At 52.7% G+C, this 25,444-nt stretch overlaps 1 protein-coding gene across 7 annotated transcripts in view; it reads right to left on the reverse strand.

Moving 5' to 3' along the window:
* Positions 1-19,794, reverse strand: part of PRRC2B (proline rich coiled-coil 2B) — an 82,120-nt gene extending 62,326 nt beyond the window's left edge. For 5 of the 7 annotated variants that reach the window (XM_053667848.1, XM_053667847.1, XM_037158524.2 and 2 more), the window contains exon 1: positions 19,542-19,793. The gene's annotated coding sequence lies outside the window, so the exon portion shown is untranslated. Of the gene's footprint in view, positions 1-10,076; positions 10,162-19,541 lie in introns of those variants that run through there. The other 2 variants (XR_005084351.2, XM_053667846.1) reach the window with 2 other exon arrangements.
* Between the last annotated feature and the right edge of the window lie 5,650 nt (positions 19,795-25,444).

The following is a 25,444-nucleotide window of genomic DNA, read 5'->3' on the forward strand; positions in this document are numbered from 1 at the left end:
CCCACGCTTCTCCCTTCCCTACTTGTCAGGGGCCGATCCACCTGGACAGCCGGAGCCCAGGCTGGGTTTGCAGCAGAGTCCAGTCATTCTCCCTGCAAGGGCGGTGGGGGGAGGGGGTGGAGCCGGGTTCTGCAGGAAAATAGTATGTGGTACACGGGCAGGATATAGCCAGCCCCAACCTGCCCAAGAATAAGCTGCTTGAGAACAAGGCACGAGGGAACAATAAGGGGGTGGAAGTGGGTTCCTGGCAACCCAGTGTTCCTTATGGTGGATATCAGCCACCACCTGGAGAGGGCCACGCCCCCTGAGCAGACAGCACCTTTAGGAAGCAACAAAATTAAAACTAAGAAAGGAGGCATGTAGCACAGGGACCAAAGCACCCCCCCTTCTCCTGCGCACCTGGTGTGTTTGTCTCTGCTGCCCCAGCCATCTCTCCCCACCTTGTGCCCAATGCCCCTCTGCCAGACCCAAACCTCAGCTCGAGCAACTGCACTGGCACCTTCCCCATCACCGCAGGGCTCCAGGCCCAACACATGGCTGCCAAACTGCCACCCACCCTCGTGCTTACCACCACCAGCCTCATCCGTCCAAAGCTCGCAGTCTGCACGTCCCCTCCGCTCCACGCGGACTTAAGGCCTGTCTCCTCCAGGAGACATACTATTACCCACCTCACAGGTGCAGGCAGGAATAGAGCAGAGAACAAATGCAGAGCAAGCAGCTGGGGCTCGCTGCCCTCAGGAGGTCTCAACCTCGGACAGCCACCACCCGGGCTCCGCACTGTCTGCTCCCAGCTGCCCAGCCCACCTCATCCCTCCAGACTCCTATGCAGTCAGCGAAGCCCGGTGGCCCTGGGGGCTGGAACACCTCCGCCTGTGCTCCCACCCTTTGTGCTCCAGGAACCTGTCCCCACCTTCGTGCATCACTGCTTAAGGGCTACGGTGCGGAAAGCAGGCCTTCAGATGAGGAGGATCAATGTGCGGATGCTCAGGATCTGCTGTGGACCCTTTAATTAATTCTCCAGAGACAGAGATGCACTTTAATCCTCAGAAACCCTCCTGAGATAAACTCTCCTCTGTGACTACATCTTAAACAACACTAAACCGCCCCAGTTTCCAGGTTCCCCACTTCTACACAGGAAGCGAGATGTGGAAAGCAAGCACGCACGTGTTACAACAGACCGCCTGGTGGAGGGGGCACCCCGGCCCTGCTCCTTTGTGGACCCACAACATTTTAGTAACAACAATGTATGTTTGACACAGAAAAACTGTAAAGCTTTAAAAAACCCCACAGATCACTGGGAACACAGCTCCTCGCTCCATGCGGGCCCTTTCTGCACCAGCACCAGCCACTTCCTCCCTGGGCCCTGCGGCTGCAGTGCTCGTTAGCTGCCTCTGCTACTCGTCTGTCATTTTTGTTTCCTATTTCAAAAGAGTTCGGCGATAAAGGTCAGAAAACACCGTACATAAATGCTGAGCAGACTTGCTGTTTGTCTTTTAAAATTCTGAAAGTGGTTTTAAGGCGAGCTCAGAGAAGGCGGCAGACAGGCAGGTGGAACAGAAAGGCGCGGAGGAAGTGGCCCCAGCCGTCTGCTGGCGGCTTTGTTTACGCCCAAGCCTTTCCCACAGGAATGACGCCACCTGTAGCAAGCTGGGGTCTGGGCTCAAAGAAGACAGCCTGGCAGGAAGCGTCCTTCCACCTTCCCAAACTCGGTCCTCACAGACACTCCACTGGAGAGTGCCAGGGGGTGGCCCCCCGCCCCGCCTACAGAGCGAATCCCCAGCAGCCCACCCGCCTAGCACGACTGGAGGAGCCGGTGAGTCCAAACGCCCGCAGGCCCCTGGGTCTGCTCTTGCACGCAATGGGGACAGAGTGTACTTCAGAGGGTTGCTGGGAGGACCAGAAATGATGGTCACAATGACTGGCGCGAACCCCCAAGGCCCAGAGGAGGGATTCAACAGACAGCTTCGGTCACTCCCTCAGTGCCGTCATCCCTCGAGAGGCTCCTGCAGGTCCCCTCCCTTCTCAAGAGTTCCTGAGGGGGCCCTGGCTGGTATGGCTCAGTGGACTGATCGCCAGGTTGCAAACCAAAGGGTCACCGGTTCAACTCCCAGTCAAGGCATCTGCCTGGGTTGCAGGCCAGGTCCCCAATGGGGGTCACGCATGAGGCAACCACACACTGATGTTTCTCTCCCTCTCTTCTCCCTTCCCCCAAAAATAAAATCCTAAAAAAAGGAGTTCCTGAAGGGAAGGACTGGGACAGAGAGAGTTTGCGTGCCATATGTATATGAAGCTGGCGACAAATGACCAGACACCGCCGCCCGCCCCATCAATCCTCTGCAGCCACCACAGCAGGAGCTCCAACGACACGAAAACCCACCACGCCTGATCACATAAACGAGCCGTGTGCCTGACACGTGCAGCCGGTTCACTCCAACACGTGTACATAATACGGCTGTGTGTCTGTCGGCACACACACCGCCCAGATAAACGGCCCTTAAACTCGCCTCCCTTCGATTCACAGAAACGCTCTTCACGGTACAGGGGTTCTGGTTAGAAAGGCGGGAAGACCAGAGGCATTTATGGCTCATGCTTCCGAAAGCCCCTCCAAAGGAAACAATAAAGAGAACCCAGAAGACGGAGATGAGAAGATGTGGGCACACAGAGAACAGACACGCGTCGCAGCAGACCGAGTGGACGGGAAGCCCTGCGAGTGGCCAGGGCACTGCAGAGGGCCCCGCGGCTCCAGAGGCACTGGCAGGTGGGCGGCCGGGGCAGCAGCTGGCTCCCCTGCCCCCCTCCCTCCCTTCCTCCCGCCACCACCTGCCCTCTCTCCGCCTCTGGGTAAATCAAACAGGAAAAGTCTAGACTCCACAATGGGGGGGGGGGGGGGGGGGGGTCGGGGGGACCTAAAAAAAGAAGCTAAGCGGGAGAGAACTTGAGGAGCAAAACATGGAAACTTTGGGTCCCTCTGCTGCTGGCCTCACAGGGAGGTGGCAGACAGACAGACCATGTCCCTCTGTCCCTCAACACACCTGGGCAAAGGCAGAATGAGTCTACACAGAAAACCCATACACAGACACTTGGGGCTCCAAGAAAAAAAAAAGGCTGGCCTCCCAGCAACCCCACACCCAGTTTCCAATCACTGTGTGCACCCAAGACCACGGGGACCTGAGACCTCAACTAAAAGACAGACACCAACTCAAAGAATGGACAAACCTAGAGGGAACAATGCCAGAAACAGAAGATTTTTTTAAAAACAAGTAATATAAAATGAGTGTCCTCAGAAAATTAGGAAGATAATGCACCCATGCACCGAACCAGGATGTTTTTCCCTTAAGGCACCACCAGAGAGCCCTGTGACCCCAGGCCAATCATGAGAAAAACATCGGACAAACCCAGGCCGCAGGGCACTCTATAAAACACCCCAGCCCCGGCTGGTGTGGCTCAGTGGGTCAAGTGCCGGCTGGGAACCTAAGGGTTGCCAGTTCGATTCCCAGTCAGGGCACATGCCTGGATTGTGGGCCAGGTCCCCAGCGGGGGGACGAGAGACAACCACAGAGTGACATTTCTCTCCCGCTCTTTCTCCTTCCCTTCCCTGTCTCTAAAAATGAATTAAATTTTTTTAAAAAGAAAAAAACAAAAAAACCATCCGAGAGCACTCCTGACAATTCAAGGCCGTCAGAAACAAGGAAAACCCACTAGGTGTCACCAGTCTAGAGGAGCCTAAGAGGACGTGACAACTAGACATAGTACCAGGGACAGAGAGAGCACCTGAGGTAAACACTAAGGAAACCTGAATGAAGTACAGAGTGCAGTCAATGCTAACGCATCAGTATTGGTTAGTTACTTGGGACAAATGTACTAGGACCAGGGCATAAAGAAACACAAACTTTTCTGCAAATCAAACTTTTCTAATTTTGGAGTGTTAATTTCAATAGAATATATGGAAGATAAAGTGGAGGAAATCTCAGAAAAATTAACAAGGAGATGAACGCTAGTCTTCGCTCCACTCAAAATTAAAGATTTCATCCAGGAATCCAAATTGAATTAGGTACTCCAGAAGCACAGAGGAAAAAAAAAAAAAAAACAAACAGAAGAGAGGGGAAGAAACGATCAAATGAAAATTTTAAGAAAAATTTCCAGAGTTAAAGCCCCCAATTTGCAAGGGCCTACCAAGTGCTCAGAATAACAGATATAAAGAGAACACACGCCTTAGCTGGTGTGGTTCAGTGGGCTGAGCGCCAGCCTGGGAACTGAAAGGTCTCCAGTTTGATTCCCAGTCACTGGGCACACGCCTGGGTTGCAGACCAGGTCCCCAGGTGGGGGCCTGAAGAGAGGAAACTGATCAGTGTATCTCTCCCCCATCAGTGTTTCTCTCCCTCTCTAGAAGTAAACATCTTTTAAAAACACACACAAGACACAACAGGAAATTTCATCACGTTATGGCTGAAGACCGCACAGCCTCTGACGGGGCCCCACGGAGGAGCAATCAAACAGCACCGTCCTCTCTCTCACAGGCAGTGACAGGGTTTCTCACCAGCAACGTTCCCTTCCTGGGAAATCATTTTCCTTCTAGAATCCCACAGTCAGCTGACCAAGTCCAGTGTGGGGACAGAGAAAGACTTTTGCAGACTCATACAAGGACTCAGAAAACAAGACAGCAAGGCAAGGCAGAGGCCAGCGTCACAGGGGCCATTCCCACCTGCTCATCCAGCAGCTAAGCCTCCCTTGCTACCCCCCTCCTGACAGAAGCGACCTTGTGCTTCCCCAGGCAACCCCTGGGGCCTAAAGCGGCTGGCCCACATCCAGCTGGGGTGGTCTGTGGCCCACCCAGGTAAACCCGTACCTGGTTCCTTAATGATAACCTGCACACCTGCGGACTGCTCCTTAATTGAGCCAGTGTCCCATAAGCTGTTGTTTAAGGCAGCTTTAAATAGTGGCTGTTGACTGATGCTCAAATTACCCAACCGATACACGCGGGATCTGGAGACAAGGGATCCAACTCGGGGGACCAAGGCAAGTCCCAGAACAACATCAAAAGGAAGCCCAAGACGGCGGCTGCACCGTGGCCAACAGCGGCCAGCCCTGGTGAGAGCTGGGCAGAGGGTTCCAGCGGAGAGTGGGACCGACAGCTTATCCGACTCACCTGTGCAGTTAGGAAAGCGGATCTGTTGAATCCTATCGGCTCGGATGTAAAACTCAGATGACACACGATGAGCGCAGTTCAGCCTATCCGTCTGCGTTTTGGTAGGGCTTTCTGCATCCTGTGTAAGGAGTTCTGTCTCCAAGACCACAGCGAGGTTCCCTCGTGCTTTCTTCTAGAAGCTTCACTGTTGTATCTTTCATGTTTAGCTGATTGTGACTATGATTTGAGGTAGGAGATTCACTTTTTTCCAAAAAGAGAAGCTCATTTTCCCTGTACTGCCTTTGGTTTCAAGTCCTCCATTCTGTTCTCCCAGCCTATTTGTCCAGCCTTCCGCCAACACTGTGCTGCATCAAAACCTTGACCAAGTCTTTGTGCTGCCACAAAATCCTGACATCGAGAGGGTAAGTCCTGAAGCTTTGTTCTTCTTCGGCAATGCTTTGATTATTCTTGGCCCTTTTGTTTCATATAAATTTCAGAATCGGTTTTGTCAATTTCCAATCGAAACAACAACAAAAGAAAAGCCTACTGGGACTTTGATTGAAATTACATGAAATGTGGAGCTCATTTTGGGGGAAACTGCCTCCTTTACAACGCAAAGGGATGTAGTGAGTGTGTGGAGAAAGGACAAGTCACACACTACTGGTGGCCATGTCAATCGGTACAATCACTGGGAAACTGGCGGCTGAGTGTGTGCCTCTCCTGTGACCTGGTAATTCCGTTCCCGTATGTATACCCAATATACCTGACAGAACATTAGCATCCATGCATTGAAGAACAGCTATAAGAATGAACAGCTCAAATGGAAACAAGCCAAAAGTCTCATGAATAAACATTAGACGCACCTAACAGAGTACTATACACGAGATCAAAGACATCCATATACAACTACACAGATGAAACTCACAAATGTAACACTGAATAAAAACACAGACACAAAAGTCATTTCTCCAAAATGAAAATGTAACTAGCACGACCCTAAGTATGCAGAGTAATTTTAAAATAAAAAATCACTATATATAGAAAACATTTTAGCCCTGGCTGGTGTAGCTCAGTGGATTGAGCGCGGGCCTGAGAACCCCACGATCGTGGTTCGATTCCCAGTCAGGGCACATGCCTGGGTTGCAGGCCAGTTCCCAGCAGGGGATGCACCAGAAGCAACCACACACTGATATTTCTCTCCTTCTCTCCTTCCCTTCTCCTCTAAAGATAAATAAAATCTTTAAAAAAGAAAGAAAACATTAGGGGGAAAAAAAGACATCTCTACACCTTAGTACATTAAGCCCACTCAAAATAGATGTTAGGCCCTGGCTGGTGTGGCTCAGTGGATTGAGTGCCAGCCTGCTAACCAAAGGGTCGCTGGTTCGATTCCCAGTCAGGGCACATGCCTGGGTTTCCAGCCAGACATCATCCAGTAGGCGGGGTGCGAGAGGCAACCACACATTAATGTTTCTCTCCCTCTCCTTCTCCCTCCCTCCCTTCCCCCCCTCTATAAATAAATAAATAAATAAATAAATAAATAAATATCTTTTAAAAAAAATGTCAGATATCTGATTTAAGTAGGTCATGTTCAAAAAAATGACTACACGGGACGTTAAGGAAAATCCCAAATTCTGAAAAGCAAAACTCTCTGACCACAGTGTAATAAAACCAGACATAATGAAAGCAGAAAAATAACCCTACTGGGCAGAAAACTTCAAACTGTTACAAAACCTTCTGAATCAAAGGGGAATTCAAAAGCGCAGCTGCAGAATACCTAGATTTAAGCACAAACCAAGAGCACTAGACATCAGAAATTTTAAAACAAAGACAAAATCGCACTCAGAAAAAAATTTAATTATCTAAAAACTTTAAATTCCTAAGAGAAAAGAATGATATTAAGCATCCAATCCAAAAAGTCAGTAAGACACAAGTGAATGTGAAGAAAACCAGAAACAATTAAAGAAAAAGCTGAAAGCAGTTTAATAAATGTAATGGAAACACTTGAATAAAGCTGAACTTAGAAACAGGAGCTCTCTGAAACAAGACATAAACGAACCACTGGGAGCAAGGCACCTGCACCTTCATTTTACAGGTAAGACTCTAAGGCTCAGCGAGGTTAAGTGACCCACCCAGGGTCACAACCATCAGGTTGGGACAGTGTCAAAACTGATCCTGAGCCCAGGTCAGTCTGACATCCAGAAGTGTGGGCACAAACGAAATATTGCCCGCTACTGTCACAACGGGGCCCGTGCTGTGGGCCCTAGGGCATGACCACGTGGCCACCACGGAGCCCCGAGTCTGGGGTGAAACAGGGGCCCACGGCAGGCCGGGCTCTGCCAGTGCTCCCGGGGCCGTGGTGAACACGCAGGGTGAGTCTGGCCTGGGGTGAGCGGGGTCTGAGGAGGCGATGTTCCCCGTGAGGAGTCCGCTCTGACACGGGGCCCCGAGGCCCCGGGGTGCAGCAGCTCCGGGCTCCTCACCCACAGGGCTCTGTCTTGAGATTTCCCCAAGCACCTGCTGGATGGTCCCAGTGACCTTGTCCTCACTTCCGACCAACCTCAAGTCCATTATGGCCCCTTTCTCCACGGGCCCTGGGGTCCATCCCCACCCACCTCGCTCACAGGCACACAGTCTGGGCTGAAGCCCGCAGAGGACTCTGGCTAAAACTCCATTCACAGTCTGCAGAGAACTCCTGGCCACCCTCACATTTTGAATGAGCAGTTAATTTAGCAAGCTTAAAAAGAAGAAATGTCAAGGACAGCTGGGAAAGGGCGGTTGGGCAGACTCGCCACATGCAGGCCTCCCTCTCCAGGATCAAAATTTACCAAGGAACTGGCACATAAAAGAAATGTATAAGACACAAAACTCTATTTCCTTTTCCATTTCCAAATAATAGTGAATTAGCAAGTGAGAAGCACCTTGCAAATGTCCCCAAAATCTACTCCGTCTGCACTGTAAAATCTGATTCAGTAAAGAACAGAAACTGGAGACGGCGTTTGTAATGGATTGCTCCTCGTAACCAAATCAGCAGAGCGGTTTCTGAGGACCAGTCACACAGACCCAGAGCCAGCTGATTAAATCGGCAGATCCGGGTGGACCAGTGGGGCCCCAGCACCAGGACCCAGGGCCCTGGGGACGGCTCTGAGCAAACTGAGGAGCCTGGGCTGAGTGCCTGCCAGGACAGAGCCAGCACTGCCCCAGTGGCCAGTCCTGGCCCAGACCACCCCCAACAGCCATCTCTGTCCTTTACATTTATATGGGTTACCTTCCTGATTGGTTGCCTTTGCAGCTAATACATGTTACTAACACAGTGTAACCAACTTGAGTGACACTGAAGTACACAAAACAAGTCAAGCCAACCCCAAAACTAACCACTATTATCTTGGTGGATAGATATCCTCTAGGCCCCTTTTCTCAGCTTATATAAACCTACCTGCAGTTTGTAAGTCTTCATTTTTAGTCTACAAATGCCGGAAGTTACCATTCCACTGCAACTACCCTATACTGTACCGTTAAACGACCATACTATACTGCAACTGCATTATAAAATGCAATGCTTTCTTCTCTTAATATGCCATGGTCCCCTTTCCAAGAACACACACGCCAGTCCACCTCATCCTTTCTAAGGAGCCACACGGTACTTCACTCTGCAGTTGTGCCACCCCGATTTCCCCAGGGCCCTACACACGGGCATGCAAGTTATCTCCAGCTGTGTACTATGACAATGCTAAAACTAACACCCCACTGCACGTGTGGCTACATGCTTGGGCCAGTATTTCTGCACCATCTGCTATTTCTATGATGCACGTCTGTAACTTGTGTGCAAAGAACTGAACAGGAGGAAGGTGAGGAAGGAGACGAGAACCCTCCCAGAGACCCCAGACCCGAATCCCACCAGTTCCGGGGAGTCAGATGCCCTCCAGCAGTGCATGCCCCGAAGGACACACAGCTCAACCCACCGAACCACAGCTCAACCCATCTTCCCACCCCAGCCCTCCTCCAAACCCCTGCAGGTCAGCCTTGAGGAGGCAAAAAAGAGGCAACAGTGGCTTCCTCAGAAGCTGCAGAGGAGACTCCTTAGCAACAAACCACCGCCTGCCCTCCGGCCTCTACCGGGAGTGAGAGAACCCGCATCAGGCTGGCTGAGTAACAACTGCAGCTGCCCAGAGGCCCCGCTCACTACTGCCCGGGCGGCTGTCCTTCCTCTGACCCCCACTTCCAGATGAGGAAATGGAGGCTCACAGAGCAAATCACAGGCCAAGGTGGCTCTGTACTCTAACCCCCTCTCACACGGCGTCAGAGCCGAGCCCCACGCAGCAGGCTGTCTTATTACACAGAGATGGTTTCTCAACGACTCAGCCCCACAAACCCTCCTTCTCTCTGATGAAAAGAAATCAATCCAAATACACTGAAGGCAGGAGCTGAAAAGGGCTGCGTTAGTCTAAATGGTCTCCAACAGAACCCACATGCTATTTGTTCCCCAAGCCTCGGACGCCAGAAGAAACCCAGGATGGTTTAAAATTGCTGGGCCCCCAGTCAGGCAAGTCCAGGGCTTACGTAACAAAAAGAACCCAAAAGTAAGGGCCAAGTGTCCCCCAGGGGCCTCCACAGGTACTCCAACCTGTCACTTCAGCAAGCGGGAAGGAGGAGCGTGTGCCCTCACTGCAAACCCACTAGCTCCATTCACTTCTTTTTTTTAATATAAACGGATACCACAAAGACCTTCCTCATGCTAACAGAACTACTCTCCCGACTCCAGCACCCCCCACCCAGCCTCTCCCCAATTCCTAAGGGAGCATCAACTGCGCCGCCTCCTGCACCCTCAGGCGTTTACATCACAGAGCACACAGCCACCTGCCCCTGCACCTCAACACCAAAGCCCGCAGCTCCCGGATCCTTGGAGAGCAGCACTAGCTGGTTCGGTCTGCTCTCTGCCACTGCCAAGTACTACCTGTACGATGTCAGGGTTTGTCCGGGCGAGCGAAGAATGACCACGGCCCCTTCCATCACCCCTCAGGAGGACAGGAAAGGACCCAAGTGAACAGGCCTGAGAGTATGCAATACATAAAATATCTTTTACTTCTTCTTATTGACATTAAGGTACTCCTATAAGCATAGCTGAGTTCTGGTGTCACTTCAGGTTTAAAACTCACATGCACAGTTAAAACACTCCTGTTAGTAGAAAACAGAACTGTTCTGAAGACAGTACTCCTATCTTGATCCGAACAGGGAGTAAGAGGCAGGCAAGGATGATTTTCCTTTCCTACTTTGTACACTTCTGAGTATCTAGGGTTCTTTTGGTTTGTCTGTTGTAATAAGCCTGTACTGGCCCCGCTGCACTGTTGTCAAGGTCTCCTACATAGAGCATCACAGAATCAACACCTGCCACGGTTGGGGTTGCCTGGTGCCCCAGGCCGTGCTAAATGCATCACAGCGACAGTGTCAGCCCCCAGCAGCACCGACAGCTCCCAGGCACACGGGCTGGTAAGGAAACAGGCTCAAAGTGGTGAACGAGACCTGCTCCAGGTCTTTCCGGGGGCAGGTGTAAGAAGCGGATATGGACACTCCGCCCCGACTGCCTGCCACCCAATCAGGGCTGTAGCCTGCAGAGATGCAGAGCCTCTACTGCAACCACGGACGACGGCCTTACCATCTACCTCCTGACACTTTTACCTCCAACTCTCTCTCCAAGAACAGAAGACTCAGTGTGGGGGCAGCCAATGCCCCAATGCCCTTGTTAGGTGGTAACTGCCTTGGAGACAGGGAAGCCCTTGGTTAAAGTGTCTGAGCTCCTGGACGTGAGGAGCTACTTGATTTGGGTCTAAATCCTCTGCATTTAGCCCTGGGCTCAGCACACAGAATCACCAACATCTAGTACACATGCGAGCTCCGAGTATATAAGCCTGCCTGCTCCAAACCCCCAGGCTCTCAGCCAGCACTGAAGCCAGGAACCATCCATAGCTACTGTTTACCCGGAGTCCGCTGGCCCTGCGCCAGGTACCTCACAAACATAAGACCTGCTGACTCCTCCCCTCAATTCAGGGAGGAAGGTGTTACAATCCCACTGTGCAAAGAGAAGGCTCCAAGAGTAAATAAGCTTCATCACACAGCTTGCGAGTGGTAGAACCTGGATTTGAAGGCAGCTGACATCAAAGCCATCCGGAAAGGGGCAATGGGGAGGCGGCCAGGCATTCCCGCCCCCAAGTCCGTTCTCTCTAGGTTCGAGCTCCTGTAACCACCCACAAGGGCCAGAGCAGTGTCACTCCAGACTGCGCCTGCTCTGGGCACCTACCTTCCCCAGCGGGCCTTCCCACCCTGGCCTGATGCAACGCCACCAAGGCCGGTTTCCACAGTCACTGGACAGGCTCTCCTGGAAGTAGTAGGCAGGAACCATGGGGCCAGAGACCCCGTGGCGTGCTCAGCCAGGAACTGAGCAGGTCTGCACAGCAGCCATTGTCAGGAGACGGTCGGGAGGGCCGGCCTCCAAATAAATTCTGCACAGCTCAAAAACGTTAGCTGCAACACAACCAACGGCTGTGAAACGTGAGCCTCAGAAACCTCCAGAGGGGCTACGTGTGGACTCCAGTGGAGGCGGTCCCAGGGTTTCCCTGCCGGCTCCTGGGTGCCACGTACCGTCACTTTAGCGGACACTGAAAATCAGATTCATGCTGGCTACCCGTGCCTCTCTCTACACCCCCCTCGTCCCCACACCAGCCGCCACCTGATGAGATGCCCAGGGCCACTTCTGCCCGGGAGGACCACGGTGAGTTCCATGACAGGCTCGTCCGAACTGATGAAAACCTAACGTCCTACGCCAACCACAGCAAGCCTGGAACTGCCTGCTTTGACCTGGGAAACACGGCTGCCCACAGTGGCCCACAGTTCAGAACCACCCAGTTGCATACACTATTCCATACAACCTGTCAACGTTTTTTGGAATTTAGCAGAATTCTTCCTTAAAAAATATTGGCCCAGAAGAGCCACCATTGCAGAAACACTCTCACACACTACTGTGTACAAACTGCGTTATTAAAGAGACACACGACAGAATTTTACCAAAGCTGTACAACATCCAAAAATTAGAACTAGCCCGAAAGCCCAATAGGAAATGGGTTAAACCGAGGATATCCACAAACATCCTCTGCCGTTGTTAACACGAATGATGTAATGCCTCCGCCTGGGTGCTGGCGGAGACGCCAAGACGCTTTACAAAGTGAAAGGGGCAGCGTGCCGTAAAAACAGAAAGGCGCGTGTGGGTGACGCGCAGCGCTTCATCTCTGGGTGGAGCCACGGAAAACCACGCATGGTGGCTTCGTTTCAGAGACTGGGGGTAAGAGCTTTTACATCTTTTAACACAGCTCGAATTTTCTAACTATTTTCCTTTCTTTTTAAAGCCCACTGGGAATACATGGGCCACAGGATTACAGGCTATTTTTGTTTGCTTGACACACTTGTACATTTTTTTAAGTTAACAAGTAGTAAACATTACTTTTAAAACACTGAACTGTGGCACATCTGCACATATTGATATGGAAAAATGCTCCACTCGTGTTTGGAAATGAACGCTGCAGGACAGAAAGGAACAGTGTCGCCCCATCACTGCTTTTTAAAAACCCTCCCGACAAAGGGCCGCATCTGCGTACACACTTGAGAACCCGGAATGATAAACACGGGGCAGCGGTTACTGCCTGGGAAGCTGGAGGGAAAACAGCTTTCATTTTGATTCACATGCTTGCTTTTCATTTTTTTGGTTACAAGTATGTATACATTTGTAATTAATTATACATGGGGGGGTGGAAAAGGCACTTTAAGCCTCGGGACAACATTCCACGCCCCCCCCCCCAATCTATTTCTGAACACTTGGCCCATTGAGGGCCACAGGCCACAGGCAGCAGTGCCAGCCCCTCCTAGACGGGCCGGTGTTCCACACCACCCGGAACAGAGCAGTTCTTGAAGCTCTGAGCTGTATGTAAACACCACCTGCGGAAAACAGCTCTGAGGACACAAAGGAGCCATGGAAAGTGCTAGAGATGACCCCCTTTTTCCAGGTGGCCCTACACGGACCCATCCCATCACTCTACAGAGATGGCCTTGACGCACGCTGGGAGAGGCAACCGGAGCTTCCTGGAGCCAAAGCCCCACCTGCCCTCCTCTGGGCCGGCCACTGGCTACTCTAGGTCACTTCCACCCCGTTCTCATGCCACGGGCTTGGGCGTTCTGGAAAGCAAGCTGGCCCCCAAGCTCTCTTCTGGGGCCCACAGACATCTGATTTCAACTTAAAAACATGTTTTCAGTTCTCAAGAGCTCGACATACTCTTTTCAAGAGGTGTTTACTTCCAGTCCGCTCCATTTTCCAGAAGGCCGTCTTTGACTGCCCTGCACCCAGGCTGAGTGAGCCTGCCTTCTCGGAGGCGCCCATGAGACCCTCTCGGTGAAGCGCAGAAGCTCCGTGAGGAACAGGAAGCAACAGAATTCTACTTCCTGGTGCGAGCACTCATTTCCTGCATCCCGGTGCACAGGCCAGTTCAAAAACTAAGAACAAAACTGTATTCCCGAGTTGCTGCCCATCAACAGATGAATGAGTGAACAAAATGTGATATATGTGTGTAATACTCCATTACTTTATTTATGTACATGTATGTATATAGAAAATAGTACATTATTACTCAGCCTTAAAAAGGAATGGAATTCCACCATGACACAACATGGATGGGTCTTGAAAAACATGCTCAGTGAGATGAGCCAGTCACAAGAGGACAGATACTGGACAAGTCCAAGGACGTGAGGCGGGCAGAGCAAACGCACAGAGACAGAAAGTGGAAGGGCGGCTGCAGGGCTGGGGAAGGGGGTGTGGGGAGCTAGTGTTTAGGGGACAGTTTCCATTTGAGAAGATGATCGAGTACTGGAGAATGGTAGTCATTGCACAACAATGCAAATGTGCTCAATGCCATCGACTTGCACACTTACAATGGTTAAAATCGTAAATTTCGTTCCATATATTTTATCACAATAAAAATAATCATTTTTAAAAACTCCAGTTGTGCCCTGGCTGGTGTAGCTCAGTGGATTGAGCGCAGGCTGTGAAGCAAAGGGTCACCAGTTTGGTTCCCAGTCAGGGCACATGCCTGGGTTGTGAGCCAGGCCCCAAGTATGGGATGTGGCAAGAAGCAACCACAAACTGATGTTTCTCTCCCTTTCTTTCTCCCCTTTCCCCACTCTCTAGAAGTAAATAAATAAAATCTTAAAGAAAAAAAACCTCCAGTTGTGAAAAGAGCTATAAAGAGAAGCAATCAGGGCCAGGAAAGCAGTGTGGGTGACGCTGGAGCTGGGCTGTGGGCTCCCAAAGGCCTCATTAAGGATCCTCTCCCCGGCCCCAACAGGACCACAAGCTCCTGAGAGCCAGTGGGGCATCCGCATCCGGGTCCCAGGACAATAAATATGAGTCACTGACAGACTCAAACCAGCAAATGGAGTGAGACCCCGCGCCCCACTCAGCGGAGTGCTTACCCAGGACCGAGACCCAGGACTCAGTGGCCCGGGCAGAAGGCCGCCCTGTGCACAGGCTGGAGACCATGCGTCAAGGGCCGCAGGAGAAAACTGACGCCGTGCCAGAGACCTGGGCAGGTGCCCGCACGCTGTGACCCGGAAGTCCCACTTACAGGAGATAACCGGCCATGTGGCCCAAGATTTACAGACGCGGATACTTCTTCAAGTTTTGTTTATAAGGAAAAAAGGGTAACAACAACCTGTCTAACAACAGAGGATTAAATAAATCATGTCACAGCCACATAACTGCAACTATGCAGTTATTAATTTCAAGTAATTTAGGAAAATACACTATAACACAGGGGTATCCAACTCATTTTCACCAGGGGCCACAATGGCTTCATGGTTGCCTTCTTCAAAGGGCCGAATAATTTTAGGACTGTGTAAATGTAACTACTCCTTAACCAGGGGCGAGGAGCTCAGCGCTGCGGCCAGGCAGAGAGAAGGTGCTGGCTGGATAAAACCAGGTGGCGGGCCTCGTGTTTGCCACCTGTGCTCTAACATTAAGAGGAACTATAAACTGAACACTGTATGTAGTATTTTCTCTAATTCTGAAAACACAAAGGAAAGAAATACACTAGTCCTTTACCATATAGTAAGGTTGCAGGTAATTCATATTTTTATTTTTGTCTTTATTCTTTTCAGAATTTTCCAGTGAAAACATTACTCTTACAAATAGGGAGAAGTGTAATTAAAAGGCCTTGCAAAATGCCGGCAGATAATAGATGCGCAAGGAGTTCTGCTGCACACCAGTGAATTTAAAAACAATCAAAACTACCTCCTGCATCACCACGAGGAGGAAAAGCCTGCTGGCTTTCTCGAGAGGAGGCAGAAAGGCTGCGGGGCAGAGCTGCAAACCCACTGCAGAGGTGGCAGCGGAAGGAAGCAGCGGCGAATGCGAAGGGCGGCCCGCAGCTCAGACTCCTTCCTGCCCAGACACCTCCCACCGCCTGCAGAGCCGCACACAACAGCAGCAAGTACAGCCAACCACCACACTCAGCCGAGACTTGTGGCTCGGGTCACTAAGGAAAGCCCCGTCCCAGGGCAGAGATGTCCCACAGGCCACCACAGATGGAACCAGCGGCATCCCAGGCAGCAGAGCCCAGTCTTCAAGGTCCCAGGTGAGGAGGGCTGGTCCAAACGGCACCTTTTCAACCGAAAAGCTCGCGGGGGCCAGTTTTACTTCACCAGGAAGCTCATCATCTCTCTCTCTCATCTCCAGCCCTAATACAGGCAACGCCTTTATTTCTTTGTCCAAAATGACAGACCCAGGTCCCCAAGGCTACACAAGTCCCAGAAAAAAAAACACTTTATTTTAAGATTTTATTTATTTTTAGAGCGAGTGGAAGGGAGAGAGGTAGAGAGACATTAGTGGGTCGCCTCTCGCCCCACAACCCAAGCATGTGCCCTGACGGGGAATCAAATGGGTGACCTTTCGGTTTGCAGGCCAGTGCACAATCCACAGACCCACACCAGCCAGGGCCCAGGGAAACAAATCTTAAGGAAAAAAAAATCAAGCTATGATTGCAAAAGAAGATAGTCTGGTGAGCCTGAACTGAAATATGAGATTCAAAACACAAAGCCGAACAGATCTCTGTAGGAAATTCAATTTTTCAGAAAGGAATGAATGTATCACTTAAAAATTGAGTATAGATAGGCCCTGTTTAATTCCTGCTTGCCCCTAACAAGGTGCATGCATGTGACAGTAGAGAAGCCTCATTTTCAAATTTAGAAATACACATACCAGCCCCCCCCACCTATTACTGTTTGAAGCAAAAACCAACCCAGAAATGATCAATCTTAAGCAGCAGAATAATGAGACATATAACCAGCACACAGCCATCAGCAACATGAGTCAGTACCTTGTGCAAGGCAAAGAAAAAAAATGGAAAGTGCAATAAAATAATCCTGCAGGAAAAAAAAGGAAACTGATATTTTAAAAAGAGGGTGGTGTAAACAGGCCAACCAAAAAAAAAAAAAAAAAAAAAAAAAAAAAAAGGCAAGCCTCGGCCAGGCCCCAGGCAACTAGACCAGGCCTGGAATTAGTCCTGACTCGCCATTCCTGAAATTCCACTCTCCCAAGGCTTTCTGGCTCTTCCTTCCCCAGGTTTTTTTTCTTTACCCACTTGGGCCCACACGGGAGACTGGAGAAGACCCAGGGAGCTATAGGAGGTGACAGGCCCCCACAACGGGCAGAGAAGACTAAAAGAACTAAAATTCACAAGTAATCAAACAGCTTGGTGGGAGGGACAGCCGATTCATCTCCTTCCTTAACCAACCAGCAGCCCGGAACCAGAGCCAGACTGGGCAGGAATGAAATCAGATGAAAAAGATGGGCCAAGAGGCACGAACGGGGTGGGGACTGAAAGAATGACGTGACCCTGTCAAAAATGTCTCAGTCCCACAGACAGCCAGGAGGTCTGACGGAGGTTACAAGGAGATTTTTTTAAAAAGAAGAAAACCAAGATGGTTGTGGGAATGCCCAACGAGTCCAAATTCCCCGTCAGACTTCAGAACCACTGTAACCCAAGCAAAGAGTCTTGCTCACAGGGTCTGGCCCACAGGTAACCAGGTCTCAACCTTCCCCTGCAGCCAAGACTGGGGTCAGCCTCCCGGTTGGCCTCAGTCCTTCCTACCGTCTGCCATAAAAAGCAAGACACCCCCGTTTGGCTGAGCAGCGCAGCCCTTCTAAGCTATGCTGGCGCCTCTAGGCAGCTGAATGGTCCCCATATTAAAACACTGAAGGGTACTGAATTTGGGGTGAGGAGGTCACACACATTTCTGTCAATGAAGAGAATTGGAGAAAAAGACCAGGAACTAGGAAAAAGGAACCAGAAAACTAGATAAGCACAAAAACAACATACATTTTCATCACTCCCAGTGGATGGAAGCACTTGGCTACAAATAGTACATTGAGGCTCCCAAGAGCCTCAACAGATTAATTAAGACAAGGCGTAATTGCTCCCATTTTACAGATGCAGGAGCTGAGGCTCAGAGAGTTGCGTAAGGTGACCCGAAGAGGACCAGAATCCAGGCTCCAAGAGACACGCTTGCCCGAACAAGCAGAGGCTCCCCAGATGATCGCCTGCTGTTCCCCTAAGGGAAGCAGCTGCTCCCCAGGCAAGACCCCCTGGGCCTCGGCTTGTTGTTCTCTACATCCCACTCCGCCCTACAGCGAGCAGCAGGCGCAGTCTCCAGGGTCGCAGGCACCCTGGACTCATGCCGAGGGACCTGTGACCACACACCCAGACCTTTTCAGTCCTCAAGGGCTCCACAGGCTACTTTTCCAACCCTGTCTCCCCACAGAAGCCCAGGACTGAAAAAGCCAGTGGCCCACTGGCCTTGAGTTACTTCTCCCTCGGCAGGGCCTTAGCCTAGCACCTGTGGCATCGGCAGGACTGCTGTGCTCTTGAGGTGGCACCTCCAGTGGCTAACTTCTCCACCAGGACGATTACACAAACAGCCACGGGAGGAACACCGAGTGAGCACCAACTGTGTGCCAGGCCCTCTCCTAGCTACACCTTCCACCATCTTTCCAACCCTAGAAGGTGGAGAATGCAAGGTCCCTACTTACGCCAGTGAAGGCGTAAGTCTTCCTGACAGAAGCAGGACTGACACCCCAAAGCCTGGGCCTCCCCAGTCCCACCTCACACCCCAGGGCTGTGCCCAGACAAGCCTGAGTGGATTTAGAGCGTGTTACACAAACCAGACCTGATCATGTATAAAGCCACGTAAAAATGCACATAAAATTCTACAGGGAAAAAAAAAAATCTCAGGGACGGTTAACAACCCTGTAAACCAAAGGCTTTTAAAGGTTTCTGCCAGGCAGCCATTTAGCAAATAACACACTCCAGAGAGCCTCCCAGCCCCCTTCTCCCACTTCCTTCAAGTGAACCGTCCCCCTGAAAACACCCCCTTCTGGCCTCAACGTGGGCTCGGACCTCCCACGAGATTTAGAGAGAGAGAGAGAGAGAGAGAAAAGAAAACACCTTCCAACGCTATGTAGGCAAAATCCCCTCTTCCAAGGCCCAGGATTTCAGCAGCGCTGTTACTCAGGAAAGGGGGCAAGGCAGGGAAAAAATTTTTAAAAATCCATCTGGCAGGCCCTGAGCAACGACATCCTGTTTATTATTAAGCATTTTCAGCAATAGAGAATTAAGCATTTACAAAACCACCCTCTAGGTCCGCACTGCAACCGCGACCGTGTCGTCGGGCTGTGACCGCCCCGCCCCTGGCCCCCAGCACAGAGGCCAGCAGCCCCCGGCCACCAACTTCACTGACACTCGGGGGGGTGTGGGGGAGACTGCCAGCTCCGCACCCTGATTCGGCCCTGCGGCCCAGAGGGTCGCCCGACTCCGAACCCCACCTCTGGGGGTGGTTTTAAAAGTCAGCTGGGGGCGGGGGGGGGGTGCAGAACCGTCCCTGAGGTCCCCAGCCCGAACTGGCGGTCTCGGCCGCCGGACCCAAGGGGTCGGCGAGTTGACTCCCGAGCCTCCGGGGATCGCTCCGCACCACCAGCCCCAGACCCGGGGAGCACTCCGGCCGCGCTGCGCCCGAGCGCGGCCTCCCGAGGCCGCCTCGACCCCGCCGCCCGCGCGGAGGCCGCGCGGCGCCGCCACAACAATGGCGAGCGGGCCGGGCCGCACGCCCCAGGCCCGGCCCCGCAGCCCTCGCCCCGCCGGCCGGCCAACGGCGGCAGCGCGGGGCGGGCCGCGCCCCGCGCGCTCACGGACAAAGGTCGGCCGGGCCTGGGGCTCGCCGCTGTCAGTCAGCGCCGCCGAGACAAAGCCGGGCCGCGCCGCCTCAGCGCCTCCATCTTAGCGCCGCGCCCGCCTCTCCCCCCGGCCCCGCGCCCGCGCCCCGGGCCCACCTGGTCTGGTTCCGCGGGCGACACCGGGCCGAGCTATGGCGGTCGAGCGGCGGTCGGGCGCGGGGGCGGCGGGATGGCGGCGGATTGCGAGGCGGCGGCACGGCTGCTCGCTCGCTCGCTCCCTCCCTCCCGGCTCGCTCGTCGCTCACTCGTCGCTCGCTCGCTGGAGCCTCGGAGCCTGTGTCTCGCCGCTCACCTCCCTCTCGCGCGCCGCTCCCCGCCCCCCGCCTGCCGCCGCCCCCGCCTCCTCCGGCCTCCTCCCGCCGCCGCCGCCCGCAGCCGCGCCACCGCCCGCGCAGCGCCCCCTGCCGCGCCTCCCGGGATCGCCGCCGCCCTCCCGCGGGCCTGAGGGACTGGGGGCCGGGGAGGGGCGGGACCGGAGCGGAGCGGGAGGGGGCGAGCGTGGAGGGGGCCGGGGGCGGGGGCGGAGCTCCGAGAAGGGGGGAGCGTTCCCGGAGACCAGGGAGTGAGCGGGGAGGAAGGGTCTGGGGCTCCGAGAAAGGGGTCCGGGGAGCGGATGGGGAGGAGAGGAGGCTCGGGGGAGGGGTCTGGGTGACCGTGGCGGGGCGAGCGGGCCGGAAGCCGAGCTCTGAAACGGAGGGGCCGGGGCAGGGGAGGGGGGCGCGAGCCCTGATCTCCGCCCCCTCCCCCCTCAGAACTGCAGCGCCCCCGGACAGACCCGGAGTCCGGATTCCTCTGTTCGAATACGTGTGCGATAAATGCACGGAACGGAAGCAGAAATGGTACATTGTTCATTCAAGAGCAAGGCCATTGCACAGTACACATACTTTACCCCATTTTTGTCAAAGGAAAATGATGGCCGGAGTGCGTGTTTGTGGGGAGGCGAAACAAAAGCTGTGGGAGGATGCACTCGGCTGAGTCACCTTGGCGGTCTGAGGTCGGGCAGAGGTCAGGAGGGCTAAAGAGGATTCTCGCTTCTTATTCTAGATACGTTAGCCATTAGAAAAATAAACAACTTGGAAAAGCAAATACAGAAAGGTTGGGGCCTGGAACCCAAACCACCCGGCCCCTCTCTGGCACTTGTCCACACGCCCCGCAGCTGGGCACGCCCGCCGTGGAGTGGCCTCTAGTGGTTTGTCTCATTTAATCCCAGCAGCTGGAAAAATGGAGACTCAGAGGTTAAGTAATTTGCCCGAGGCCACAGAGCCAGACCTGGGAGGAAAGTTAACCGGCTGCAGCCTAACTACCGGGGTAGGATTAGCTCTGAGCACAGAGCCTGGCACCTGCTGGGCGCTCCATGAATAAATATAGGTGGGTTCGTTGAACGGAGGAAGGAGTGTTTGGTCCTTGACCTTTTGGCTGTGAAGTAAGGAACCCTGGGACTTAACTAAGAATCAGGTTACATTATTATTATTTTATTATTATTTTATTATTATTATTATTATTATTAATGTGATGAGAGAATATAAGAAGAAAAGCTTGGAGATCCTGGAGTGCTGTAGAAGACAGGTGAGGAAATACAAAAGACGACAACGGGGGAGAAAGGTCAACAAATGCTCTGCTCCTCTGGCAGAGCTGGAAGGGCAATGATGGCTTCTGGGGACAGCGAGGGTTGCCAGGTCCCGGGCAGTGAAAATGACAGCAGGTGCCCCACTTGTACCAAAAAAAACCCCCAGGGTTTTTGTCCTGGGTTCAGGAAATCCTTTTTTGTCTGCACTTCTCCGGGGTGACAGGCGGGACAGGTGCTGTTTACTGAGCACCTTTTCTGGGCAGGACGCTAAGCACTTCACAGGAGAGAACTGTAAATACTTGGGAGAGGCTTTTACTGTTCACACTTCACAGCTTAGGAAATTCAGGTCAGGAGTTCGGTGACCTTAACCAAGGTCACAGAGAACCTGGGCGCGAGGATTTGAGCCCAATAATGCCAGCCTTGGAGGTCTGGCCCTTTCCTAGAGGGAGGCAAGGCTACGATGCTGGAATGGGTATGCGAACCATTGTCTGTGGTCTGGGGCTGTTGGCCAGGCCTGGCTCCCTGGGCTCCTCCGGGTCCTGAAAGGTGCCGTTCCAAGGCCTTCCAGAACTCAGGCCCCAGAGAGCACAGAGAGAGGAAGGAGAGACCAGAGCATGAAAGCTGGACCAAGGCTGGACCTTGAGGTCATGGAGCCCCAAAGAAATCCCATGAGGCATGGGAGACATTCAAGGACACATTATGTATTGTCAAAGTTACACCCAGAAGCCCTGGCTGGTGTGGCTCAGTGGATTGAGTGCCAGCCTGTGAAGCAAAGGGTCACCGGTTCGATTCCCAGTCAGGGCACATGCCTGGGTTGCGGACCCAGGTCCCCAGGTGGGGTATGCAAGAGGCAACTGATCAATGTGTCTCTCGCACAGGGTGTTTCTCTTCCTCCCCCTCTCTCAGAAAATTAATAAAATCTGTAAAAAAAAAAAGTGACACCAAGGAAACAACAACTCTCACAGCTGGAATATTGGAAGAATGTAAGGAATGAGTGGACCAAGCCATTCAAAGCTGGGAAGAGTCGGCATGAACCAGTGAGCAAGAGTTCATTTTGCTTTTATCACTATTCTCCTCTAAAATGTGAGGCAACTTCAACTCTGCTTATGACTGGAGCCATCTTTTCGGGCTCAAGGGGCAATCCCACCCCTCCCTCGAGGCCTGATGCCAATTTTATATAAACATAATTTTTCCCCCAAATGCGATTGGTCACTGTCTTTTATTATATTAAAATTTAATATTTTTGTATAATGCTTATAACTGTATTTCTTTATCCTTGATTTTCTTTTTTAAACCACATTGTGGCTGGAGGTGGATCTCCTTTGCATTAATTTCACATAGAATCTGGAATGCCCTGTCATTGGTCAGACTTGGGTTCTTTAAAAAAACAGAAAAGAAAAACCTCGCCTGGAAAGTAGCCTTTGTGTACTCTCTCTTTGTTCTCCTCCCCTTACTCAGACTCCTCCAACCCCTGGGACACTTCCACAGTCACTCTCTCAGTCCCACTCTTGCTATCGCCATCATTTCTCTGTCCCCTACAAGACAAGGAGCTTAGTGGAACAGTCACTGAATCATTCATTTTTTTTAAATTTATTTATTTTTAGAGAGAGGGGAAGGGAAGGAGAAAAACATCAATGTGTGGTTGCCTCTTGCATGACCCCTCCTGGGGACTCGGCCCACAACCCAGTCATGTGCCCTGACTGGGAATTGAACCAGTGACCCTTTGGTTCACAGGCTAGCACCCAATCCACTGAGTCAAACCAGCAAGGCTAAATCATTCGCTCTTTTAATCCCCCAGCCCTTAGCACGCAGTCTGTGGCACCTGGTAAGTGAGTAAGGAGCGGTTAAGGGAGAGGGAACCTTGAGATTCAGGGAAGGACTGTGACCCCTGCTGGGGCTGTGGCCAGTCCCGGCCCCAAAGGGAAGCAGGAAGGCTTCCACTCTTCCATTGCCTGGAGGTGCGAAGACTTTGCTGAGCTTCTCATGTCCCTCCGTCAGTAATAGCTACCATTTATAGAGCACTTCAGGTGAGGACATTAAACCACAGTCAGGGTTGGTGACTTGTCGGAGTCCCCCCGGGGAGCTGGCGGCAGAGCTGGGAGAGAAAGTGCACACCTGGCGAGCGCCTGAGCCAGCCTCGCTCCCCGTGCATCCCACCGCCTCGCCATGTTGTGGGGCAGGGTCTGCTATCGCACCACTTCACAGATCAGTAAACCGAGGAGCCAGGACCTTCACCGCCTCTGCTGGCCACCAGACACTGAGTCACACCACTGTGTCTGGGAGAGCCTTTCCTGTCATCCAGACCCCAGAAAGCTCTGGCACCTCCATGACCTGCTGCAGGGAAGGGAAGTAGAAAGTCACTGAACACTGTGAACACAAACACGGAGCCAGTCTTTAAAGCTCTGACCCAGGCACAGAGCCCAGGGAACAGCCCCAGAGACCTCTCACATGGGCCCTGCCTGGCTTCAAGGTCACTCCCCAGCCACTGAGTGTAGTTCACGGCAAAGCCATGCACCCAGAGGCCCAGCCAGCTCACCTGGGTTTCTCAGTGGGCCCGTCCAAGCCCAAGCCAAAAGCGGCGTTGGCTCCGTGCCCTTCTGCCGGGCTTGGAGTCGGACAGCCTGTCCCTGTCCTGAGTTACTGTGCGTCTTTAGACAGGTGCTGGAACGCTCTGTGACTCTGGAAACCAGGGAAGAGGTTTCCCCGCACAGGTTGTTTATTACTCCTGTTCCTTCCTATTTGCAGATACACCAGAGCCTCCTTTGTCGGTCATCAGTCGCTGTACAACAAACAGCCCCGAAACTTAGTGGCTGAAAACAACCACCATTTGGTATTCCTCACGATTTGGTGGGTTTGGGGATGGTTCTCATTGACCTGGTGCTGACTGGAGTCAGTCATGCCGCTGCGCCATCTGTGCGTCCCCAAGGTGTCCCATCTTCCAGGAGTTGCCTTGGGGCCTCTCCCTCTGATAAAATAGTCCGGGCTTCTTTATGGCACGGCAGCTGGGTTCCAGAGGAGGAAAAGCAGAAGCACACAGGCCTTGTAAGAATGTCACGTCTGCTGTGCTCCATTGGTCAGAGTAGGCCTCGGGGCCAGCTCAGACCCGGGGGCAGGGAAAGTGACCCCGCCCCACCCTGATGGAAGGAGCACCGCAGTTGTACACGGAGGGGAAGACGGGCAAATTCCTTGTGGGTAACCTTCCCTGCTGTCGGGCCCTCAGCCTTTTCCACCCCATGCCTTGTTCAAGTGTCCAGTCATTCTGTCTAATAAAGACATTCCACCCAACTGCAAAAATCTCCCCTGAGTTCTGTAATGGCAAGACCAGTCGGCATGCTGAGATGTGGCAAGTGGAGAAATAAATGATCTCTGCGCTGAAGAAGATCCCAAGTTCAGGAGCATGCAAAAGAACAACAATAAAAACTGTGACTTGTCAAGCTCTCACGCTTGTCAGGCGTGGACCGGAGATGGTCTGCATCAGCGGGCGGGTGCCGGCCCGGTCTACTTCTCCCTCCAGCCCCGGAGGACAGTGGGTGACATGCCCACAGCTCACTGGCAATCCCATCGAAGAGTACGAGGCTTACAGCGTGGGTAGTGATCACGTGCCCCAGGATTCCCGGACAGCCTGCTCTCTGCACCTGTTCTCCAAAGCACAACTGTGCTAATGAGAGAGAGAGAGAGAGCCAGTCTCCATTTCAGTTCAGAAAATGTGGTCATATTAACTGGAGGGGGAAAAAAAGCAATAGTCCAGGGAGAAATGGATCCCAGTGGGGAGACGGGGGGAGACGGAGGGAGCCTTCCTAAGGCAGGTGCCTCCGACAGCAGGCTTTGAAGGCAGAGTGGAGCATTTCATCAGAAGAGACTGGGGAAAAGCATTCCTGAAGAAGGGCCGACTTGAACAAAGGCCTGGAGATGAGAGTGTCTGGACGCCAGGAGGGGCCCACAGGCTGGCGGGCAGCCCCACCCCAGGGAATGTGCGCTCTGGCAGGGGTGGGAGCCTTGAGCTAAAAATACACTTGGGTCTGAACAGGGGGCAGGGCGCCTGCCACAGACCTGTGTGCTCACAGCAGGGGCTGAGGGGCAGAGTCTGAGTTTCGGCAGCCCATGCACAGGATGCACATGCAGGAGCTAAAAGCCGGGTCTCCTCCGGGCAGGAAGCACTGGCAGTTTCTCTTCCCTTCCCGCCCGATGCTTACCAATTGGAATTCGCCCTCCATTTTCCAAGGGAAGGATCCTGGGGGTGGGGGCAGGAGGGAAAGAGGCGGACTAGAGGATAAAGAGTGACAGTGACGGTGAGATTTCAAACTTGGCAGCTTCAGCTAAGAAAAGGCAGCAAAAAGATGTTGAGGGATGGGGCTCAGGGAGGGAAAGGGGAGAAGAGCTGGCTCCCTGAACAGCCTCCCAAAGGAAGGACTCGGGCAGCGAGGTCAGGAGG

This window comes from Artibeus jamaicensis, unplaced genomic scaffold (genome assembly GCF_021234435.1).
Source record: "Artibeus jamaicensis isolate MK-2021 breed Jamaican fruit bat unplaced genomic scaffold, CSHL_Jam_final contig_471, whole genome shotgun sequence".
Taxonomy (NCBI): domain Eukaryota; kingdom Metazoa; phylum Chordata; class Mammalia; order Chiroptera; family Phyllostomidae; genus Artibeus; species Artibeus jamaicensis.